Below are 21,023 nucleotides of genomic sequence, written 5' to 3'. Positions count from 1 at the left end.
CAGTAAGTCTCAGATAAAATCTGCTTTGCTCCTTCTGAACCAAGGATTAGGATATCACACAAGGAATGGAAGTTGCTGTCTTCAAAACCACTGCTGAGCTAGGGAGGGGGGCGGAGCAAGGGCAGGTGAAAATGCCACATAGCTTTCCTACCATGTGGAAGTTGATTTTTTTCTTGATTCAATCCTTTTTTCATTTCTTCAAATCTTTGACTGTTTTTCAGATTTCTGACAAAGTTGATTCTGTTTCTGCTTGTTTTCAATGTTTCTGAGAAGGGATAGGAGTTTGGAGCTGCCTACTCTGACACATTGCTGATATCACTCTTACCAACAAAGTTTTAACTGGGCTGTAAGCTTGGTTTGTGACACTTCTCTCCAGAGACCCTTAAAAAGAACCCTGATCTCTATATGTTTTCCTCACATAGGACTTAATGCTTAGACTTAGGCCTAGAGAATACTCATGGACACTTGATTGTTGATGGATGATGGGAAAAGATTCCCACTATGCCAGATAATACCTCTGGTATCTCAGTTCAGTTCAGTTGCTCAGTTATGTCTGACTCTTTGTGACCCCATGAATTGCATCATGCCAGGCCTCCCTGTCCATCACCAACTCCTGGAGTTCACTCAAACTCACGTCCATAAAGTTGGTGATGCCGTCCAGCCATCTCATCCTCTGCCGTCCCCTTCTCCTCCTGCCCCCAATCCCTCCCAGCATCAGAGTCTTTTCCAATGAGTCAACTCTTCGCATGAGGTGGCCAGAGTACTGGAGTTTCAGCTTTAGCATCATTCCTTCCAAAGAACACCCAGGACTGATTTCCTTTATTTATTTATTTTTTTGGTCTTTTTTTTTAATTGTGAGAAAATATACATAAGATGAAATTTAATGTTTTAAAATATACAGTTCAGTAGCATTACAGACATGCATGTTGTTGTACCAACACCACCATTCATGTCCAGAATTTCAACTTCTCAAACTGGAACTCACAACCCATTAGACAACAACTTTCCATTCCCTTCTTCCCACCTTTGGCAATAACCATTCTACCTCTGTCTCTGTGAATCTGACTACTCTTGGTATCTCATACACATGGAATCCTACAGAATTTGTCCTTTGCCCCTGGATTATTTCACATATCTTAGTGTCTTCAAGATTCACTTACATTGTAGCACATTTCAGAATTTTTTTTTTTAAGGCTAAATAAGGTTCCATTGTACGTATAGACCTAGATCTTTGTAGTTTTCCCTCACACAGATCTTGTACATATTTTGTTAGATTTATACCTAAATATTTTGTTTCCTTTCTTCTTCTTTCTTGGTGCTAATGTAAATGGTACTGGGTTTTTAATGTTATTATTATTTTTTCTTCTTTTTTTGTTTCTCGGCTTTTAATTCTAATTGATTACTGATCTATAAGAAAGCTACTAGCCAGCCACTGCATCCTTACTTTGATGCTGCGCTTCCCCTCCCTAACCATCCTTGGCTCAAGGCAGCACCAAAGGAGTCCAACTCCCATAACCAAGAGTATCAATCCCTCACCAAGAAGCCCTAGGCTCCCACACACCTGTGGGGGAGCAGATGTGCACTCTCAGGCTGAAGCAATTGCTCCTGTGCCAGGTTCATGCTGAAATGTGCAGGAACAGGCGAACACCCACCCAGTAATGAGTGAGGGAAGTTTAGGGGTCCTCACCTAACATGCTCAGATACTCAGTTGTGTCTGATTCTTTACGGCCCCATGGACTGTAGCCCACCAGACTCCATGGGATTTTCCAGGCAAGGATACTGGAGTGGGTTGCCATTTCCTTCTCTATGATCTCCTTTAGAATGGACTGGTTGGATCTCCTTGCAGTCCAAGGGACTCTCAAGAGTCTTCTCCAACACCACAGTTCAAAAGCATCAATTCTTCGGCGCTCAGTCTTCTTCACAGTCCAACTCTCACATCCATACATGACCACTAGAAAAACCATAGCCTTGATTAGATGGAGCTTTGTTGGCAAAGTAATGTCTCTGCTTTTGAATATGCTATCTAAGTTGGCCATAACTTTCCTTCCAAGCAGTAAGTATCTTTTAATTTCATGGCTGCAATCAACATCTGCAGTGATTTTAGAGCCCTAAAAAAATAAGTCTGACACTGTTTCCCCATCTATTTCCCATGAAGTGATAGGACCAGATGCCATGATCTTCGTTTCCTGAATGTTGAGCTTTAAGCCAACTTGTTCACTCTCCTTTCACTTTCATCAAGAGGCTTTTTAGTTCCTCTTCACTTTCTGCCAAAAGGGTGGTGTCATCGGCATATCTGAGGTTATTGATATTTCTCCTGGCAATCTTGATTCCAGCTTGTGCTTCTTCCAGCCCAGCATTTCTCATGATGTACTTTGCATATAAGTTAAATAAGCAGGGTGACACTATACAGCCTTGATGTACTCCTTTTTCTATTTCTAACCAGTCTGTTGTTCAATGTCCAGTTCTAACTGTTGCTTTCTGATCTGCATACAGATTTCTCAAGAGGCAGGTCAGGTGGTCTGGTATTCCCATCTCTTGAAGAATTTTCCACAGATTATTGTGATCCACACAGTCAAAGGCTTTGGCATAGTCAATAAAGCAGAAATAGATGTTTTTCTGGAACTCTCTTGCTTTTTTCATGATCTAGCGGATGTTGGCAATTGGATCTCTGGTTCCTCTGCCTTTTCTAAAACCAGCTTGAACATCTGGAAGTTCACGGTTCACTCTGGTATCTAGGTCTACCTTATCGGTCCTCTTCTCTCAGTCCACAGTATTACCTTCTGCAGTTCATCTACCTTTCCTACGTGGACCCTTTAATACTAAAGACCCAGATCCACCTCTGTCACCGAAGGCAGAGTAAAAAAAATCAGATTTATTGTATCTGGCTGGTCCTTCCTCTAGAATCTGACCTTTTTACTTATTTAGAAATTCGTGTCAATTTTCTTTCGTCATCTTGGCCTTATCATTCCCCCCCCCCTAATTTTTTTCTGAAGCATTGTCCTCAATTAGAGGTACTTTTTCAGTCTTCATAGTAGCTCAGCCATACAATTTCCTCTTCATCTCAATTTCCTCTCACTGCTATGGGTCCATTATTCTTAACCTTTTCCAAAATCTCTGAACTATACCTTACAAACATAGGTAGTTTACATTTCTCTGGCATTCTCAGAGAATGTAGGTGGTGGACCTGTCAGATAAGTTGTCAAAGCTGCAGTTGCTGCAGGTGAAATGGAAACTAAGTACTGAGTATATAGATGAGAAATCACACTAATTACCTTGCAATCTAATTGGATGACCAGTCCACTGCAAAGATATATTGTGGGTAAATATTATTTATTTTTACTTTGGACGTGGGGCATTTGTATTTGAGCCAATTTTTTTTTTTTACTGGAAATTCACTGCTAGTATAAGAATGAGGACACTTTATGACCCCTTAGAAGCATATAAAATATGCAATTAAGAATAAAAGATACCCCTTTCCTTCCAAGAGTTGAAAAACTTGGCAAAACTAGGAACATGTATTTTTCCACTGCAAAAAGGAGCATAAGATGCGAAATCATCATCTTTCACCAAGAGATGACCAATGCTGTTAAACATGAGGTCAGAATGATGTAGAGTGAAACTACAACAATGCAGGGAGCTCTTAAAGGAGAAATCTTCTGGGTAGCAGTGTTTTCTGGAGTTCAAACTTACCCCTTTGCATTTTAATGATTTTTAATTTAATAATTTCAGATAAAATACTTTCTAACATGTATTGCATGCTTCTTTGCCTCCTGAAGCAGAATATGTTGAATATAATTCCATCTTTTCCCAATGACTCGGGGTCCATGCTGTGATTTTTATATTCTCACTGTGCTGTATCCAGTGATGCCCTCAAGGCCTATTACAGATTATAAGAATATTTGCTCCAATACTAAATGTTCCCAGACTGCAGAGAATTATTTTGTCAGCTTTTCCTAGTTTTTTTCCTCTCTTTTTCCTTGCTGTAAATATTTTCTTGTCATTGTTTTAACATCCACTGTATATTCCTCATCTTTGGTAGGATTGGAACTATCCAAACTTGGTTAGAATAATACAAAAAATAGAGGTGTACAGATGCCAAATCAAATCCTATCTAGGTGCACCTTGAGGGAAACACATATTAAAATGCATGGATATGGTGCTAAGATAACCTCTTTGCTTTGCTCCTGGCTCTTAGCTAATGTTATAGGTAAGCGATGTTGCTGAGGTTGTAAGGTGAGGTTGGGAAAGGTGAAGGGTCACTATCTCCAGTAACATTCAAGTTACTTCAAAGCCAGGGGGTAGTTGACAGTGTGCTTCCTGTTGCACTCCACTGTTGTAAAAGGTATCCCTGTTATTGCACCTTTCAGAGAAATATGTTAAAGCCATAGCTGTGGTCCATACTTTAAGCATATCATTGGGTTGTACCTCATACTTGCAACCTCAGTGTCTAATCTCATGAACACCTTATACCTAATGCCCAGGACTCTGAAGGCTTTTACCCATGGGTCCTGCAGATGAAGGAGTTAAGGCAGATAGCAAGGGTCAGGGTAGAGTCCCTTTTATAATTTATTTTTACTTTTACATGAAAAGAGAAACTGCTGATTTGATCACATCCATGGGTTTGAACATTGCAACAGAGATGATTTCTAACTCGGCAAATCCTCTTTGGGAGCTTGGATGAAGAACACTCCTTTTATTATCCTCTTAAGGAATAACAGTGATAGTTTTCACTTATGTTTGCAGTGAAAAAGACATGTGCAGATCCTTTTGACAAAGCCAAGGGGCTTGTTCAGTTCTTTCATCTATCCAGAAGCTGTGGGGAGCCTCTATTACTGTCAGGTAGAGTCTAAAAGCAACTGGAAAAAACAGGGGCAATGAAAACAACAGATCTGTGCTGAATCATTGGTAAAGAGCACTCAGATGTTAGCAAGTCCTGTGTCTGCCACTTAATTCAATCAGTGATTTATTTCATCCCAACCTCTAGACCCAAATCATTTTTTGTGAAAAATAAAAATAGCCCAATGTGACCTTGGCATTCACCTGAGTACTGAGTATCTTGGAGGCAAGGCAAGCACAGGCAAGACTGTCACTTATGTACCTGCTCGTACACTGCTCGTAATTGCAGTCCTTCATGGTGACCAGATGGTCATTAATTAAGAAGGCTCTCCAAATAAGAGACCCCAATGTACAGAACCTTCTTGTGCTCCACATCCAGCAGATGCTCAGTCTAACTAACCTCGGTTATGGCGTCCAGGGTTACAGAGTACTTCCCTTTTGGGCAGGAGATACAGAACAGAGACAGCACAGAAAAGATGGCACATGGCTTAAATAAATCCTAATTTGCACCAACTAAGGAACCATCAGCACCTTTTGTATGTCTTCCAATGTAATGAGAATTGATATGTATTGATTTGGACACACATGATCCTGAGGGAACACTGGCTTCCCAGTTTCCCATCAAATCATCAAAGGAAGTTTACTTTGCATTCGGTATAACAACTGTGCTAAATGTTACTTTTAAAAAAATCAGTTTCAGCTAATTCACAACTTTATTAGCTAGACTCTTTGAATGAGAATAATTCATTTCCAGACTCTGAAAGATAATTCTGTTTTCATTAGGTAAATGGCTAGTTAAGATCATACACTTAAAGAACAAACTGATAAATGTTCATGTAAAACATGGTAAAGCTCAATGATATCAGTCAGTTGGAATGTGACCCTTTCTTACCTTGTCCAGACATACTTTTGGGAGATCAACTAACATGCACTGAGGAGGAAGAAATGGGGAATTACTGACATTAGTCTGTGTGCTGCTGGAAAAAGCTATGATATATACTCTGGTAACAGAAAAAAAAAATATATATATATATATGTGGTAACAAGAGACTTGGGTTGCAGGCCCTTCTCTTCTATTAAATACCTACATGAGCCAGAACTCAGTTTACTTATGCAAAATTATGATGTCTACTCTTACCTATCTCAAAGATTTATGAGAAGAACTTAGTTTGGGCTTCCCAAGCTTAAGAAAGAGTCATGTGTAAGTAGTTTGAGATTAGAAGAATGGGATGGTGAAACAAAGAAGGGAAGAAAGAAGCGATTAAAGGTAGCCTTATCAAAATGCTACCACAGTGGGTGACTGGGGCGTTAGCATTGAGGGGGAAGTCTGGGAGACAGTGTAAGACATCAGCTTCAGAGTGACCCCACCTGGGGGGCGAGGCAACACCAACTCTTGTCTGTCTATGGTGGAGGGCAGTTAGTACCTCAGCACATCCAACCTGACAACACAGGTTGGCAAAGTTGGCTTCAGTATCCAGAGAAAATCCTCAGTGAGAGAAATGTGGGTGCTGACAGTGGGGACTTGGGGCAGCACACTCGGAAGTTGTAAGAGTAAAGTGCAGGCATAATAGAATCTGCTACATTTGGCACAAGGGTATAAGTGAATGTGACCTTCTCAGGTGGCTCAGTGGTAAAGAGTCTGCTTGCCAATGCAGGAGACGTAAGAGACCTGAGTTCGATCCCTGGGTCAGGAAGATCCCGTGGAGCAGGAAATGGCAACCCACTCCAGTATTCTTGCCTGGAAAGTCTCGTGGACAGAGGAGCCTTACGGGCTACAGTCCATGGGGCTGCAAAGAGCTGGACACGACTGAGCACAAATGCATGCGTGCATAAGTGAATGTATTTTGTATAAATAAAAGTTCTTAATAATTGCAAGCATTATAATTCTAGCTACCTGTTAATACTTATGAAACTGATGACAAAAAGTCATATGGCTGGAAAAAATGCAAAGAGTTATAGTCATAACATCTATAGAGTACTGTGTCAAATACCATGATATGTGTTTTAAATATGTTGATTCATTTTATCTTCTTTGTGAGCTAAATACTGTTATTATCTCCATTTAAGACTGAAGTTTAGACAGCTGACATAACTTGCTCAAGGTCACAGAGCGATTAAATTGCAGACCTGGAATTTGAACCCTGGCAGTCAAGCTATGAACTTTATACTCTTAAAACCACTATATCCTACTTATAACCCTTGGGATAAGAGGCAGAGCAGCCTCTTTGGTGACCTTGAAGATACTGTCTCCTTTAATTTTTCATTTATAACCAAGTGCCTCAGCTGGTAAAGCAGATTTAAGATCTCTTGCTGAAGTTCTGTTTGCTGGTTTCTGGACCAGTGCCTTGAAAATGACAGAAATCTCTGATCTATTTTTTACAGGTTATATTGCATATAGCTCTGTAGAGGGAAAGAAATCAACATGTTTTATGAACATGGCTCTCATTGCGAGAATATATTTTATAGCTTGACTCTTTAGTTCTCAACAGTCTTAGGCAAGCTGACCAACTTGGAAAATACTTTTTTGTTTCACCTTTCACTTTATGGATAGTGGGGTGATGACTCAAATGAAATCAAATAAACTAAACTTAATTTGCATGTCTCAATCCACTCAGGAGAAGCAGCATGGGGAAACCAGAATGTTAAGGATTAGAAAATAATTCTCTATGTGCAGCCTATGATGAAGCCAACAGATACTCACTGTAGATATGAAAGTGCATATCTTACCTCAAAATTATCTTCTGCAAGGACTTTGCTATAAGCCTTCTTACTGGTACCCATGAAATGAGTGCTGCAATCAAGTTTCCCAAATGATGTGACAGCCGTTAAATACATGATCCATGGGGAGGGGAGATTAATGGCATTGAACATTCAAAGGAAAACTAGAAGGTGCCACATTGGACCTGGGTTCTCTGATATTATTGATGCGCTGTACTCAGTTGCTCCAAGAGGCAAGAATACTTTTCCTTTTACTCTCTTCCCCACTTGAAACAGCATTTTTCTGCTGAGAAGAAGCAGAAAAGATAGAGGTAGGAGAAACTGTCTTGCCTACTTTTTTCTTATTCAAAAAGTTCTTACCCTGAAATCTTAGAAACTGGGGAAGAAAAAAAGCTGTTTCCACCTGAGAAACAGAGCCCATAGCTCTTTTGTTGGTAAGGCAAAGAGAAATCCTGAAGCTGTGTACTAGCCAAGAAGGAAATTTGATCTAAAAATAAAAATTTAGAGTGAAGTAAAATAGAAAATTTGAATCATGTCTGAGAGTAAAACAAAGCTTTAGTTAAAATGTAGTTGATGACAGGGATTGTTTCAAAAGACAAGAAATTACACACACATATATATATATATATATATATATATATATATATATATATATATATGTATTTTTCATTTTCTTCAAATGATTTTGTGTGTCTGATTTTTAAGTACACCTAAAACATATTACTTAAAATAAGACCAGTAAAGTGCAATATTCTTTCTAAAATATAAAGTCTTAGAAATCCACATTTTTTGTTGTAGTCTAAGGTAAGCATACCTACGAGTTTAAAATTGATCATTCAAATCACTTACCCCAGGGACTTACTGCCACCTGTTGTTCATGTATCTGAATTACATGAAAAGTGCCCGAAGGATATTTGAGTCTCTTGAGGGTTGAACTACATAACTACATGTGAAGTGACACTGGCCACCTATATCGATATCTCAGTCTCTATGGGTCATAATTTATAAGACATCTGGATATATAATTCTCAAGTGAGATAATATTTAGAAGAGGCAATTATGATAAGAGGATGAAGGCTTATATTGTATTCAGCTTGGGAAATTCACTTCTCATACTTCAGTTTCCTCATCTGTAAAATGAAATGATGATCATACCCTTCTGTACAGAGGTGTTGTAAGAATACATTTGCAGACTATTGTGTGAGAAAGTTTTATAAAATTGTATATAGCATATGCCTACTCAGTGCTGCTGATGTGAAATGCTAAGTAGCAGGTGAAACAGAATGTTGTCATGGGTTCAGTGAATTTTAAAAGGCTACAGGTTGCTTTCTCATGCTGGGTTAAGTCTTCTTTTTTTTCCCTTGTGCTCTTCCCAATATCTTGGGAGATTCTATATGTTTCCTGACCCCCCAAACACTTCAGCATGATATGAGATTTTTCCAGACTCCTCCCTAACCTAGAAACTGCACCTAACTCCTCATGATTATCCAAGCTCCACAGGATCTTACGTTTTCTGGAGGAAGGGGAAATAGATATATATCCTTCCTGGCTACAGTTAATTAAAAAGAAGAGTTTGGAGATCTGGATTCTTGCCCCAGCCCTGCCATTCCCCATCTCTCACCATGCAACCTGTTATAAGGGATCTAACTTCTTTATGCCAGTATTTCATCACCTATAAAATGGAAATAATCATCTTTACCTGCTTCACAGGGGTGGTGTGGTAGGTTGATAATAGCCCTTCCACCAAAATATCCATATTCTAATCTCTGGAACCTGTGAATGTTACCTTTACAGCCAAAAACCAAACAACAACAACAAAAAGAATCAGATATGATCTAATTATGGATTTTAAGATGAGGAAATTATCCTGGATTATTTGGTTGGCCCTAAATGTAATCATACGTATCCTTATAAGAGGAAGAAAGAGATTTAATGACAAAGAGAAAAAGAAGAGGTAATGTTACCACAGAGGCAGAGATTAAACTGATGTCAAGGAATTCTGGCAGCCACCAGAAGCTGCAACAGTCAAGGGATAGAAGATTCTCCTTTACACCCTCTCAGTTCAGTTCAGTCGTTCAGTTGTGTCCGACTCTCTGCGACCCCATGAACTGCAGCACACCAGGCCTCCCTGTCCATCACCAACTTCCGGAGTTCACCCAAACCCATATCCATCGAGTCGATGATGCCATCCAACCATCTCATCTTCTGTCATCCCCTTCTCCTCCTGTCCTCAATCTTTCCCAGCATCAAGGTCTTTTCCAGTGAGTCAGCTCTTCCCATTAGGTGGCCAAAGTATTGGAGTCTCAGCTTCAACATCAAACATCAGTACTTCCAATGAACACACAGGACTGATCTCCTTTAGGATGGACTGGTTGATCTCCTTGCAGTCCAAGGGACTCTCAAGAGTCTTCTCCAACACCACAGTTCAAAAGCATCAATTCTTCGGTGCTCAGCCTTCTTCACAGTCCAACTCTCACATCCACACATGACCACTGGAAAACCGTAGCCTTGACTAGATGGACCTTTGTTGACAAAATAATGTCTCTGCTTTTTAATACATGCCCTCTGCTGCTGCTGCTAAGTCGCTTCAGTCGTGTCCGACTCTGTGTGACCCCAGAGATGGCAGCCCATCAGGCTCCCCAGTCCCTGGAATTCTCCAGGCAAGAAAACTGGAGTTGGTTTCCATTTCCTTCTCCAATGCATGAAAGTGAAAAGTAAGAGTGAAGTTGCTCAGTCGTGTCCAACTCCTAGCGACCCCATGGACTGCAGCATACCAGGCTCCTCCGTGCATGGAATTTTCCAGGCAAGAGTACTGGAGTGGGGTGCCATTGCCTTCTCCGAATACACGCCCTCTGCTAAGTCTACTGCTGCTAAGTTGCTTCAGTCGTGTCCGACTCTGTGGGACCCCATGGACGGCAGCCCAGTAGGCTCCTCTGTCCCTGGGATTCTCCAGGCAAGAACACTGGAGTGGGTTGCCATTTCCTTCTCCAATGCATGAAAGTGAAAAGTGAAAGTGAAGTCGCTCAGTCGTGCCCGACTCTTAGCAACCCCATGGACTGCAGCCTACCAGCTCCTCCATCCATGGGATTTTGCAGGCAAAGGTACTGGAGTGGGTTGCCATTGCCTTCTCCTGCACGCCCTCTAGGGGAAGTGTAATCCTGTCAACAGTTTGATGTTGGCCAAGTGAAGTTCATTTCAGACTTTTGGTTTTCAAAATTCAGGATAAATTTTTTATGTTGTTTTAAATCACCCAGTAAGGGCTAATTTGTTATAGCTGCTACAATAAACTAATACAGGTGGTATGAAGATTAAGAGTTCCTGGTGCATAGAAAACAACCAATGAACAATGAACTGAAGTTAAATAAGGTGACAGGTGTGGAAATTAGTAAATGCCATACATTTGTAGGGAGTAGTCATCATAATTTGATTTTGGGTCCCCTAAATGTTAACCCTCAGGAATTTATCTTTAGTGAATAAAAATATTACTCCAATGATGTTGGGTTGTTTAAATTCAGTGGAGGCATCTGAGAAAATACAGGTAGAAAAGAGTTAACTATTCAAATTATGGAGTGGTGTCCTCTATTTTTATACTGATCCAATCCATTGATCTTGAAAAATAAAGTCTGTGTGGTCTCCTAGGAGTTAATGTCCAGGATATCTAAGTGCTCTTATTTCTAGGGTGGTGGTTCTCAATAGGACGTGATTTTTCACAGCCTCCCTCCACTCAGGGACTATTGGTGATATCTCAAAATATTTTTGTTTGTCACAGTTTGGGTGAGGGAAGCTATTGGCATCTAGTGGGTGGAGGCCAGGGATGTGCTAAACATCTTACAATGTACAGGACAGCCCCATAGCACATATTTTTCTGACCTAAGACATCAAGAGTACTGAGGTTTAGAACTGCTCTAGAGAGAGATAAAACTAGTAGCAGCCTAACTCATTCTGTTTTTCATTAATTTCTTCTGGATTAGAAGAGAGGAATTTTAAAACTAAGTGAAGTGAGTCAGAGAAGGAGAAATATCATATGACATCCCTTATATGTGGAATCCAAAAAGAAATTATATAAATGAACTTACTTACAAAACAGAAACAGACTTGCAGACTCCAAGAATGAGCTTATGGTTGCTGGAGGGAAAGGGATAGTTAGGGGGTTTGGGATGGTCACGTACACTCTGCTATATTTAAAATAGACAACCAACAAGGACCTACTGTATAGTGCATGGAACTCTGCTCAGTGTTTTGTGGCAGCCTGGATGGGACCTGGGGTTTGGGGGAGAATGGATACAGGTATACGTATGGCTGAATCCCTTTGCTTTTCACTGGAAACTATCACAATGTTGTTAATCAGTTATGTGCTATGCTTAGTTGCGCAGTCGTGTCTTGACTCTTTGTGATCCCATGGACTGTTGCGTGCCAGGCTCCTCTGTCCATGGGGATTCTCCAGGCAAGAATACTGGAGTGGATTGCCATGCCCTTTTCCAGGGGATCTTCCCAACCCAGGGACTGAACCCAGGTCTCCCATATCACAGGCAGATTCTTTACCATCTGAGCCACTAGGGAAGCCCACGATTACTGGAGTGGGTAACCATTCCCTTCTCCAGAGGATCTTCCTGATCCTGGAATCGAAACGGAGTCTCCTGCATTGTAAGCAGATTCTTTCCCAGCTGTACTACCAAGGAAGCCTGTTAATCAGCTATATCCCAATACAAGATAAAAAGTTAAAGAAAAATAGTTTGTTCAAGGCTATGGGATTTCATGGGATAGGGAGCTCATCAGACCCCTTCTCTGGATGGCTTTGTTGGTTTACAGTCAGGAGAAGGAGAAGTTCTGGAGCTCTTTGCAAAGCTCTTACTGCAATGAGCAGTTCTCCTGGGAAGCAGACTGAGCCAGAGCCTGGTATTTCCCTACATATCAGGGCTTGGATCAGTAGCTTAATTTCCGACCCCCTGCAGGTGATCATGCCCTCACAGTCACCAGGGTCCCCCATCAATTATTTAGAATCAGAGTGTTTGTTTATGTGCCTCGACAAAATGGATCTGGCATTTCTGTTGCACTGCAGTGAAAGGTTGTGGCCTACATAAGCCAGATAAATACAAAGTCAAGGTGACTCTATTTTATGTATCATATTAGCAAAGAACTGCAAATCCTTGGGGGCACACTTCAGGTACCCAAAGAAGTCATGGCTGTCCCCCCTAGAAAAGAGAAACGATGCAGGCAATTTAGAGATATAATGTAGATAATGAGAACCGTGTAGAACCTGGGCGTCTCTCCCATCTAGAGTTTACTTCTGTTGTGGAGCAGTCTGTAAAGGAGTTTGGGCAGGACCAAGTTGGATGGAACAACCGTATCTACATCTCTCTTTCCATTTTTTGGCTCCCCTATCCTAACCAGAATGTACTTATGTTATCATTGCTCCATTTTCCCTGATCATCAAGAATTCAAAAAACAAGTGCAAGCTAGGGGAATTCTCTGGAGGTCCAGTGGTTAGGACTCAGCACTTTCACGGCTGGGACCCAGATTCTATCCCAGGTCAATCCCTCAGGGAACTAGGACCCTGCAAGCTCCTTGGTATGGCAAAAAAAAAAAAAAAAAAAAAAACAAACAAAAAAACTTTCCTGCCTTTCCTAATGGCTAAGACAGTAAAGAACCTGCTTGACAACACAAGAGACACAAGAGACACAAGAGACATGGGTTCGATCCCTGGGTCAGGAAGATCTCCTGGAGAAGGAAATACCAGTCCGGTATTCTTGCCTGGGAAATTCCATGGACAGAGGAGCCTGGTGGGCTATGATCCATGGGATCGCAAAGAGTTGGACACAACTTAGTGACTGTAAAACAAGTTATCAGTATTTATTATTAGTATTTTGATTTTTTCCTTCTTTTTGCTAATTTGCAACTTCTGACCTTTTTGTAATGAACATAGTTAACTTTTACAATAAAAGAAAACCTCTTTTAAAGACACTCTTCTTATCATTCCCTCTTTGAAGATTAATCAGAGAGGAGGATACCAACAACCCTGCCTCCTGTCCTGACAGTGGAATGCTTAGTACCAAGTACCTGATGAGTTTGGGTCATTACTAAGTTGAGGGACTCTTTTTTGCCTCCAGCCTGAGGCGTTACAACAAGCTCTGGATTTGAAATGTCTGAACTTGCTTTTGAGTCCTAGCTCTGCTCAGTAACTTTGAAAGATAGACATTATATTGCTGTCTTTCATTTGTAAAATGGAGATGGTCATACCTACCTGAGTTATTTAGAAATGGCATGGTGCATGTAAGCTGCTCTTTGAATGTGAATTATTATTAGCACACATACAGCAGCCACATTTCATCTTGCCTAAATAGTGCCAAGTACCAAGGGACTGCCTTGTATTAATGTCATCCTGGAGTGCTTTTTCTGTGTTGGGTTAGAAATTATGCCTTTTATTTTTTGCATGGTGTGTAATCTATAAGAGTATTCAATCACTATGTTGTATACTTGCAAAAAAATACTGCAAATCAATTATACTTCAATAAAGAAAAAAGAATAAATAATATACATATCTTGAAAAAAACAAAACAAAGAGAAATTATGCCTTTTGATGCGCCCAAACCCTGCAAAAATCTGTCTGGAAACACCACCAACTGCAGGGGTCACCAGAGTAGGAATTGATAGAGCATATGTTATGGGCTAAAATATAGTTTTGATTGTGACTATGGCATCATTGGAGGCTGAGGCATAAATGTGCAGAGAGGCTGTCTGGATATATGACTTAGCTTCAGATCATTCCAAAGAACTTGAGATGAACTTCCCAGAGACAAGTGGGCACAATGGTTGTGGGTGGTTTTTTTTTTTTTAATGAAAGAAAAAGGGAAATGCCACATATTTTACTACTAGAATACTCAAAAATTCATAATATATATTCAAACATGAAAGGCTATGAGAAGTCCTGTAGTAAAAGTTCCTGTTTATCTTTGTTTATCCCAGCATTTTCCAGACAACTTTGACTTTTCTCCAACCCTTGTAACACTTGTTAACATTCTGGATGAATACATGCCAGGGAATATTGCCTTAACTGATTATCCCAGGGATAGGTGATCTCAGTGTAAAAGAAACAAAATAATAATTAATGCCCTGGCTTCCACTGTCATGGATGGCAATATTTGTTTGATGAAAGGAAAAATGAATTACTGTTTCTGAGCAAATGTATGTGTGTGAATTGAGGCAGAGGGAAAAGAAGGACTGTGCATGTGTATTTGTACATCTTACAGAAAAATCTCTGGAATTAGAAGGAGCATTGACAAGAACATCTAGTTCAGATATTTGTACATGTGAAAACTGAAACCAGAGAGGAAAAGTCACTTGCTTGAGACCAACATGTATCCCACCTACCAGTTCATTTTTTCCTACTATACCATATTGCTTTCTGATGTTCCCAGGTAGAGAAGAAAAGAGTTAAAGAAAGAGTGGAAGAAACATTGTTTTTTCATGTTTAACAGCACTTTGTAGGGTAAAAAAGACTTTGTCATTTGTTATCTGAGTTTTATAGAGCCCCCCATTAGGGAAATGGGACAGGGGTTACAATGTAGAGATTTCTAAGTGGGTCAGAAATCTGAATAGGTGAACTGACTTGCCTAAGATGTCACGGTTAGTCACAGGCCTAGGACTAGAATCCAAGTAGGCTGCTTGTTCAGTTTGCCACTCCAACACATAGACCATATATCCATAGACCTTATATCCCTGCTCTGTGCATACAGAGACTACCTCCAGAGGAATATATAACCTTGGTCCTTTGCTGGCTGGTTTCCAGTTGGGATCAGCCAATGAAAGGTTGCTGCAGAATGCTTAAGGGTGAGAGGAAATACAGCTCAGGTTATTCCTTCTCTGCTTCCCCTCTGGTGTCATTTTCATAATGGCTTCTGCCAGGCAGCTCCCCCTTCAAGTTTCCACCTCTTATTCCTTCACCTTTAGGGGTGACAGTGGGGTCCTGGTATTGCTAGTCTCTGGGTGCTTCCCCATCATCTTAGCCACTCTCTTTATTAGAATTTCTTTGAATGTCTGGGGTGAATTCAATTTCCTGCTAAGACTCTGATACAGTGTGCCTTGTCAACTCAACATCCACTGCTTTCCCTTCCACCTTCTGCCTCAGTAACATGGGAGCAAGGATTAGAGATGTTTTCCAAAACAATGTTTATCTGCTCCAGAGTCGATAGAAATAGATGCAGAAACTGAACACTCATGAGAAAGTATGCCTTTGCATTGCTCCATCTGATCTTGGCCAGGGAAGCATTTTTGAAAAAACTGTGGCAAAATACATGTAACGTAAAATTTTCCACATCAGACTTTTTAGGTGCATAGTCGGGCTTCTATTGTGGCTCAGCTGGTAAAGAATCCGCCTGCAATGTGAGAGATCTGGGTTCGATCCCTGGGTTAGGAAGATCCCCTGGAGAAGGGAAAGGCTACCCACTCTAGTATTCTGGCCTGGAGAATTGCATGGACTGTATAGTCCATGGGGTTGCAAAGAATCAGCGACTGACCGACTTTCACTTCAGTAATGTTAAGTACATCAACTTTGTTGTGTAACCAATCTCCAAAACTCTTTACATCTTGTACAAAAGCTCTATATTCATCAAACAACTTCCCATTTTTCTCTCCCGCAGCCCATGGCAATCCCACCATTTTATTGTCTCCACAAATTTTACTCCTGTAGTAACGTCTTACAAGTGGAATCATACCATATTTGTCCTTTTTGTATCTGGCTCATTTCACTTAGCATAATTGTCTTCAAGGTTTTTCAATGTTGTAGTATCTGTCAGTTTCCTTTTTAAAGGCTGAGTAGTATTCCATTGTGTGTATATATCTTATTTTCATTACATATTTATCTGTTGATGGACATTTGGGTGTTTTGACCTTTTAGTTATTAGGAGTAATGTTGCTATGAACATGGATGAACAAATATCTTCAATGTCTTGTTTTTAATTCTTTTGGGAATATACACAAGAGTGTATTTTCTGGGTCATATATTAATTCTATTTTTAATTTTTTGAGGAACCTACATATTGATTTCCACAGTGACTGCACCATTTTATATTCCCACCAACATTTCACAAGGATTCTAGTTTCACCACATCCTTTCCAATACTTGTTATGTATATATGTATTTATTTGATAATAGCCACCCTAATAGGTGTGAGGTAGTAACTCATGGTGGTTTTGATGAATATTTCTCTGATATTAGTGATGTTGTGCATCTTTGAATGTGCTTCTTGGTCATTTGTTTATTTTTAGAGAAATGTCTGTTCAAGTCTTTTGCACAATTTTTAATAGGATTGCTTATTTTTATCATTGAATTATAGGAGTTTTATATTTATTCAGTATATTGAGTTGGCCAAAAAGTTCGGGTTTTTCCATAACATCTTACATATTAATCCAATATCAGATATATAACTTGCAAATATTCTCTCCCATTCTGTAGGTTGCCTTTTCACTGTTGATTGTTTCTCTCTTTCTACTTTTGTTGCCTGTGCTCTTGGTGTCATATTTAAGGAATCATGGCCAAATCCAATGTCATGAAGTTTTCTAAGAGTTTTATAGTTTTAACTCTAATATGCTTAGGTCTTTGATCCATTTTGAGTTAATTTCTGTATACAGCATAAGGTAAGGTTTCAGTTTCAATTTTTGCATGTTGATACTGAGTTTTCTCAGTGCCACTTGTTGAAAGACTTTCCTTTCCCCATTGGTCTTGACAACCTTGTCAAAAATCATTTGAGCATATATATGAAAGTACTACCACACAATTGCACTCATCTCACATGCTAGTAAAGTAATGCTCAAAATTCTCCAAGCCAGGCTTCAGCAATAATGAACCGTGAACTTCCAGATGTTCAAGCTGGTTTTAGAAAAGGCAGAGGAACCAGAGATCAAATAGCCAACATCTGCTAGATCATTGAAAAAAGCAAGAGAATTCCAGAAAAACATCTATTTCTGCTTTATTGACTATGTCAAAGCCTTTGACTGTGTGGATCACAATAAACTGTGGAAAATTCTTCAAGAGCAGGGAATACCAGACCACCTGACCTGCCTCTTGAGAAATCTGTATGCAGGTCAGGAAGCAACAGTTAGAACTGGACATGGAACAACAGACTGGTTCCAAATAGGAAACGGAGTACGTCAAGGCTGTATATTGTCACCCTGCTTATTTAAATTATACGCAGAGTACATCATGAGAAACTCTGGGCTGGAAGAAGCACAAGCTAGAATCAAGATTGCCAGGAGAAATATCAATAACCTCAGATATGCCGATGACACCACCCTTATGGCAGAAAGTGAAGAGGAACTAAAAAGCCTCTTGAAAGTGAAAGAGGAGAGTGAAAAACTTGGCTTAAAGCTCAACATTCAGAAAAGGAAGATCATGGCATCTGGTCTTATCACTTCATGGGAAATAGATGGGGAAACAGTGGAAACACTGTCAGACTTAATTTTGGGGGCCTCCAAAATCACTGCAGATGGTGATTGTGGCCATGAAATTAAAAGATGCTTACTGCTTGGAAGGAAAGTTATGACCAACCTAGACAGCATATTAAAAAGCAGAGACATTACTTTGCCAACAAAGGTCTGTCTAGTCAAGTCTGTGGTTTTTCCAGTGGTCATGTATAGATGTGAGAGTTGAACTGTGAAGAAGGCTGAGCGCCGAAGAATTGATGCTTTTGAACTGTGGTGTTGGAGAAGACTCTTGAGAGTCCCTTGGACTGCAAGGAGATCTAACCAATTCATTCTAAAGGAGATCACTCCTGGGTGTACTTTGGAAGGACTGATGCTAAAGCTGAAACTCCAATACTTTGGCCACCTCATGCGAAGAGTTGACTCATTGGAAAAGACTCTGATGCTGGGAGGGATTAGGGGCAGGAGGGGAAGGGAACGAGAGAGGATGAGATGGCCAAATGGCATCACCGACTCGGTGGACATGGGTTTGGGTGAACTCCGGGAGGCCTGGTGTGCTGCAATTCATGGGGTCACAAAAAGTCAGACACAACTGAGTGACTGAACTGAACTGACTGGTGAAAGTTTATCTCTGGGCTTTCTATTTTATTAATTTGATTTATGTCTTTATTTGCCAGAGAAACTTTTACGGAGGGCTCTAAATAATTTTAATTGTTTTAGTATGGTGCTGGCTCCCCTCACCCATTGCGTTATAGGGTGGAGTAGCAGCAACAGAATCAGGGGAGGAATCCGGTGGAAATATTGTAGCATGCAGTGTGAAGAAAACCTGTCTGTTAATAGCAATGTTACCAGTAATATACAAGGAGAAAACAGTCTAACTGGAAAAACAAAAAGGGCAACTTTACAAAGGAGCTCACTCATGGGTACAAATCCTTTAAAGGTTCAAATTCCAGAAGCTGACAACTTTGGAAGTTTGGTTTGCATTTTCCTACAGAAAAAGGCATACATTATGCCTTCCTTCTAAAGTCATATTATAAAAGACAATTTAACCCAAAGTATGTTAGAAATGGGCTTGTCAGGTGGCACAGTGGTAAAAAAAATCCATCTGCCAATGCAGGAGACACAAGAGAGGCAGGTTTGATCCCTGGGTCGGGAAGATTGCCTGGTGGAGGAAATATCAACCTGCTCCAGTATTCTTGCCTGGAGAATTTCATGGTCAGAGGAGCCTGGTTGTCAATAGTTCATAGTGTTGCAGAGTCAGACATGACTGCGTGTGTGCACACACATGCACATTTGAAACAGCGGCTATTAGTAATAAGAAATATAGGGGTTGGAATACTATTTTACTCTGAAAAACAATGAATGAATATAATATTTTGTTTGCTATATTTTGAAGGCAGTCCTGGAGTGAAAACAAAATTAGTTCAAGGATCAAAGAAGAGATTGGTGAAAACTTTGAGAGTCTGAAGGAACCTTCTAAGATTATGGAGCAGAGTGATAAAGCAGCTTAATTCCAGAAAAATAAACAACCCAATCAAAAAATGGTCCAAAGAACTAAATAGACATTTCTCCAAAGAAGACATACGGATGGCTAACAAACACAAGAAAAGATGCTCAACATCACTCATTATCAGAGAAATGCAAATCAAAACCACAATGAGGTACCATCTCACACCAGTCAGAATGGCTACGATCCAAAAGTCTACAAGCAATGAATGATGGAGAGGGTGTGGAGAAAAGGGAACCTTCTTACACTGTTGGTGGGAATGCAAACTAGTACAACCACTATGGAGAACAGTGTGGAGATACCTTAAAAAACTGGAAATAGAACTGCCTTATGACCCAGCAATCCCACTGCTGGGCATACACACCGAGGAAACCAGAATTGAAAGAGACATGTGTACCCCAATGTTCATCGCAGCAGCACTCTTTATAATAGCCAGTACATGGAAGCAGCTTAGATGTCCATCAGCAGACGAATGGATAAGAAAGCTGTGGTACATATATACAATGGAGTATTACTCAGCCATTAAGAAGAATACATTTGAATCAGTTCTAATGAGGTGGATGAAAGTGGAGCCTATTATACAGAGTGAAGTAAGCCAGAAAGAAAAACACCAATACAGCATAGTAACACATATATATGAAATTTACAAAGATGGTAACGATAACCCTGTATGCGAGACAGCAAAAGAGACACAGATGTATAGAACAGGCTTTTGGACTCTGTGGGAGAGGGAAAGGGTGGGATGATTTGGGAGAATGGCATTGAAACATGTATAATATCATATATGAAATGAATCGCCAGTCCAGGTTCAATGCATGATACTGGATGCTTGGGGCTGGTGCACTGGGATGACCCAGAGGGATGATACCAGGAGGGAGGATGGAGGGGGGTTCAGGATGGGGAACACTTGTATACCTGTGGCGGATTCATGTTGATGTATGGTAAAACCAATATAATATTGTAAAGTAATTAACCTCCAATTAAAATAAATAAATTTATTTTTTTTTAAAGAAAGGACTTTGGGGTCAGATAAGTCTGCTTATTTCTAGCTTGTATGACTTGGATTTTTTAAGCTTCAATTTCCTCATCAATAAAATGTTTATAACAATACCTATATTTGGGAAGATTAAAGTTCTGTACACTTAGCACATATCAAGAGTATTTGGTCCATAAAGTGAAATGCAGTCGCTCTGTTGTGTCTGACATTTTGCGACCCCATGGACTGTAGCCTACCAGGTTCCTCTCTCCATGAGATTTTCCAGGCAAGAATATGGGGGAGTGGGTTGCCATTTGTTTCTCTAGGAGATCTTCTGGACCCAGGGATTGAACCCGGGTCTCGCGCATTGTAGGCAGATGCTTTACCACCTGAGCCACCAGGGAACTGTTCTCTTACATTTAAAGAGCATTAGAGGTTAATGGCACTAGTTCTGATGCTGGAAAAAAATAGCCCCATCTCCTGACCCCATTATTTAAAGTTATTAGTGCAATGACTAGTTAGAACTCTACGGGTGAGTGGTAGAAAATTTTTTCCTGGTTTAATCAAGAG

The 21,023-nt window shown here is 40.2% G+C and overlaps 1 protein-coding gene across 1 annotated transcript in view; it reads right to left on the bottom strand.

Annotated features, from left to right (window-relative positions):
• TRPC5 (transient receptor potential cation channel subfamily C member 5) overlaps positions 1-21,023 on the bottom strand; it is a 343,345-nt gene that overhangs the window by 282,719 nt on the left and 39,603 nt on the right. The gene's annotated exons all lie outside the window — the stretch shown is intronic.

The sequence above is a fragment of the Ovis aries genome, chromosome X (assembly GCF_016772045.2).
Source record: "Ovis aries strain OAR_USU_Benz2616 breed Rambouillet chromosome X, ARS-UI_Ramb_v3.0, whole genome shotgun sequence".
Classification (NCBI taxonomy): Eukaryota; Metazoa; Chordata; class Mammalia; order Artiodactyla; family Bovidae; genus Ovis; species Ovis aries.
Note: the sequence above shows the minus strand (reverse complement) of the source record. Positions and strands in the feature narration are given on the sequence as shown.